The sequence below is a fragment of the Malania oleifera genome, chromosome 6 (genome assembly GCF_029873635.1).
Source record: "Malania oleifera isolate guangnan ecotype guangnan chromosome 6, ASM2987363v1, whole genome shotgun sequence".
Lineage (NCBI taxonomy): Eukaryota > Viridiplantae > Streptophyta > Magnoliopsida > Santalales > Ximeniaceae > Malania > Malania oleifera.
The window spans coordinates 48,445,698-48,450,795 of record NC_080422.1 but is presented as its reverse complement, the minus strand read 5'-3'; positions in this window follow the sequence as shown (position 1 = coordinate 48,450,795).

Below are 5,098 nucleotides of genomic sequence, written 5' to 3'. Positions count from 1 at the left end.
AATTTTGTATATTATCTTAATTTTGCTCAAATTTATCAACAATTTCTCAACTTTGCAACTTTGCATTTTATCTCCTCAATGTTGCTATTTATCTTAAATTTTCTATTTATCTCAGTTTTGCTCACACTTTCTCCCCCTTTGGACATCAATCAAAAAGAGAAAAATAACAAAGCAAAGCAAATGTAGACACAGAATAGAAGACAAAAAAAATAATCATATTCGTCCAGAGATGTATACAGTGTCAAAAACATCTGGAGATACAAACCAAAGTAAAAAATGTAAAAGCAAATACAAATAGATAACTGAGATACAGAACACAAAAAGCAACAGAAAGAGATATCAATCATCATCAGATGCATCATCATCAGCTATATCATCTGCATTTTCTTCAGTGCTTTCATCATCACTTTCATTTTTCTTAGAGTCCTCATCAAATGCATCATCACCAACTACATTATCTGCATTTTCTTCAGTGCTTTCATCATCACTTTCATTTTTCTCAAAGTCCTCATCAGATGCATCATCACTAGGAGGTGCAAAGCTGATGTCCATAGGATCTATTGTCCATGAGGAACTAGCCTAATGATGTTCCATATGACTAAGTCACTGGTCAAGTAAGGAACAGGTAGACTGAAGTGAGGCAAAGCTTTCTTGAAGAGACTGAAGTCCTAAACGCATATCGCTGCTGAAAGTAGTGAACTGATGATGGAATGGAATAAACCAAGAAGGAGCTTCAAGCTCGGGTTCTTATTGCTGATCAGGAAATGGAGCTGGTGCAGTTGCTTGTCTTTGTGGTTGTCCTCCTTTTAGAAACCAACTCTGCTCATGTTTCTCATGTCCCATTTGTTTTAGGGTTTGTAGGAAAAAAGAACATATCGAGTTCATTTAGTGAACAAAGTGTTGTCCGCCTTTCCTCTTGAAAATCTATTTTCTAGTAGGATTCCATTAAACCTCTCATACCAAGCTCTAGGAGCTTATTTTATCCCATATAATGCTTTTGTTAATCTAAATACATGATCAGGGTTATTTATATCCTCAAAACCAAGAGGTTGTGGCACATGTTCTTCATTTATAAATCCATTTAAAAATGCACTTTTCTTATCCATTTGATAGAGTTTAAATTCTTTGTGAGATGCATATGCTAATAGCATTCTTATGGCTTCCATTCTTGCTACAGGAGCAAAGGTCTCATCATAGTCTATTCCTTTTTCTTGATTATATCCTTGAGCTGCAAGTCTTGCCTTATTTCTTACTACAATACCATTTTCATCCTTTTTATTCCTAAATACCCATCTTGTTCGAATTATTGAATGATTATCAGGTCTAGGAATTAATTTCCATACTTTATTTCTTTCAAACTAATTTAATTCTTCTTGCATAAAAATTATCCAAGAATCATCATTTAAGGCTTCTTCAATGTTCTTTCTTCTTGAGATAGAAATGCAAAATGATTACTTAGGTTTTTCAATGAAGATCTAGTTGATACTCCTCGTGATGGTTCTCCTATGATTTGATATTTTGGATGATTTCTTACAATTTTCCATTCTTTAGGTAACTTAGAATTTTCAGTAGAATCATTATTTGGAGTTACTTCATTTTTCTATTTTTTTACTTATATGATTTCTAAGTCTTCTAGTTTTTGTGTAGCATCAGCTTTAACTTCTTCAATATCATTTGCTTGTGTAAATGGATTTACTTCATCAAAAGTTACATTAATTTATTCTATAATTGTGAAAGTTCTTTTAATATAGATTCTAAATGTTTTGCTATTCAACACACACCCTAAAAAGATTCCTTCATCTGATTTTGCATCAAATTTCCCTAAGTCATCTTTATCATTTAGTACAAAGCACTTGCTTCCAAATACATGAAAGTAAGCTATGTTAGGCCTTCTTCCTTTCCATAGTTCATAGGGGGTTTTATTTAAGGTTGACCTAATGGAAACTCTATTCCTTACATAACATGCGGTATTAACCGCTTGAGCCCAAAAGTACTTAGGTAACTTGTGTTTATTTAACATGGTTCTAGCCATTTCTTGAAGCGATCTATTCTTTCTTTCAACAACTCCATTTTGTTGTGGAGTTTTGGGTGCTGAAAAGTTGTGTTTTATTCCATGTTCATTGCATAATTTATCAACATAATGAATCCACTTCCTTGATCACTTCTGATATTTAAAACACCATATCCTTTTTCATTTTGAGATCTTTTACACAAGTTTATCAACATATTGCCAGCTTCATCTTTTAAGGCTAAGAAGAGTACCCAGGTAAACCTGGAGTAGTCATCAAAAATGACGAAATCATATTGCTTTCCTCCTAGACTTTGTGTTTCAGTAGGGCCAAATAAATCTAAGTGGATAAGCTCTAAGGGTCTGCTAGTGCAAATATGTTTCTTCTTCTTAAAGCTGGACTTAGTTTGCTTTTCTAGTTGACAAGCATCACATATTTTATCCTTTACAAACTTAGTGCTTGGTAGTCCTCTAACTAAGTTCTTTTTAACTAATTTTGATAGTAAGTCCATACTTGCATGTCCAAGTCTTCTATGTCATAGCCAACTTGCTTCATTCATCCCTGCTAAGCATGTGATATCTTGAGATATAGGATTTTAAAAATTAATGCAATGCACATTATCAACTAGCAGTGAATAGAACATTATATTTTTCTTTATTTTCAACAATGCATTTGTCTTGTTTGAAGATTATGCCAAATTATTTATCACTTAATTGGCTTATAATTAAAAGATTATATTTCAACCCATCCACCAAAACCACATCATCAATGGTCAAAGAAGGTTCTTTACCTATTTTTCCAATTCCAATGATTTTACCTTTAGTATTGTCACTGAACGTGATGTATCCACCATCTTTTTGCATTAGTGTGGTGAATTTGGATTTATCTCCAGTCATGTGCCTTGAACACTCGCTATCCAAATACCATTTGTCTTTTGATGGGATTGTCCTAAAGCAAACCTACAAGAAGGGTTCAATGTATTATTTTTAGGTACCCAAACCTTCTTAAATCTTTTTATTTTATTTTCTTGGACTTTCCATACTTTCTTGACTTTAATATTTTTTTCTTTTGAATGGGCATTCAAATTTTATATGTCCTTTTTTCTTACACAAGAAGCACATAGTGTGTTCATAAATATTTGTGGAAGATGTTCTTGTATAATACTTTGATTCCTTTACAAAGTATCCCATATATAGCTTCTTCTTATTTTTGTTCTCAATTCCATTATATCCAACTCCTTCTTTATCTAATGATATTTTTTAGGTTCCAATCTATTGGCCTGACATGGCTTTCGAATCTTATTTTGATGATAACAAATAAAGGTAAATTTAACATATTGTGGGTTAAGTGATGATGTTTCAGGAAATCAACTATATGAAGTTAAGAAGTTCAAGTATCATGAGTTCAAGATCACAAGTGTCATTAAATGTTCATACTCCAAACAACAAGTGATCAAAAGGAAGCTTAAAGGGATAAAGACAGACAGACCTTATGAAAGCTTAAAGGACATTGAAGCTGAAGACAAAATGGACTCAAAGCAAAGATATACTAGAAAAATTCAAGTTTAGAAAGTTTTATCGTCTTAAGTAAGTCTTGTGTAAGTACTTCATTGAAATATCAAAATGAATGCTTTGAAATGCTTTGAAACTCATTAGGGTTATTTATGGACTTAGAGACCTTATTTTGAAAACCCTTGAAAATATCTTTCTAAAGTATCAAAACAAGTTGGCAAGAGTTTTTGGAAACAAAGTTTAAAAACGTTGTTTTAACTGTTCAGGTGACTGGCCCTTGTTTGGTCAGGTGACTGATAATTTTGCTGAATTAAATTTGGAAATTAGTATAGGCTCGGGCGACTAACCTTGTTCTGACCTTGAAGTTACGATGTATTTAAAGATCAGGTGTCTGACCATGATGAGTTCAGACAACTGACCTTCGTAACGGCTACTTTAAAACAATGTTTAAATGTTTCCAAAATGAGTTGCTTGTGCCCCAAACTTTTTCAAAACTTAGGAAACACTCCAAGTAACTTGGGAAACAGGAAAATATGACTTTTTAACTCTATAAATACATGATTTCTCAAATCAAATTGAAGACCAAGAATTGAAAATCTAAGTTCAAGCCTATATTGCTCATACTCTCTCAAAGCCTTCTTGCACACATCTACTTGCTAAGATTTTCTGAGAATTACTGAGTTATTGTTCTCTGATCTCTGAGCACAACTTTTGAGTATTGAATATATCAACGAAAGATCCTGGTGATATACTCGTTGAGCTTCAATTCTATTCTTCATTGATACTTACATTGAAGTATTGATTAGTTGTGCTATATCTTGTAATAATCTACTCTATTTGAGAGTAATTCTTGTACACAAGAAATTGTTCTTATTTTCTTGTATTCTTGATGGTTTAAGGCTATTGAATTCGTTGTATTGAGCGTGGAGTATGGCTTGAAGAAGAGGACTCCAACCTATTGAAGGAGTTTTGTAACAGTTTGCTCCACCCAAAAAAGAGTGTTATTGTGGAATCCTTAGGTGGTGTGCCTAAGGCGAGGACGTAGGCGGGTATAGCCAAACCTTACAAAAACTCAGTCTCACTCTCTTCCCTTACTCTTTAATTTTCTACATATATAAATTGCATTATTGTTTATTTAAGTACAGGAAATTAAATTGATATTGAGATTGAGGAAACTTTAATTAAAAGGAGTACGTTGATTAATATTTTGTGAAAAACTTAAAGGGAGTACGTTGATTAATTGTTTGTAGAAACCTTGATTAAAGGAAGTGCATTAATCAAGGAACCTTTAACAACAAAGATTGAATCTTCAAAGTACTGCTGTAATTCATATATTATTTAAGTAACTTGTGGACTGTGTTGATTTATTGATTGATTGATTGAGTGTTGGTTTGAATTTCTGCAAGATCAAGTTGATACACTTTCCAATTAAGATTTAAAAGTGAATTTGATTTTCAGCTAAATATTGTAATTGAAATTCAAAACCATCCTTGTGTGATTGCTAAGAATAAAATAAGTTGGGAAAGAATTTACTTAAAGAATTGAAAGAAAATTTTATAAACCCAATTCACCCCCCCT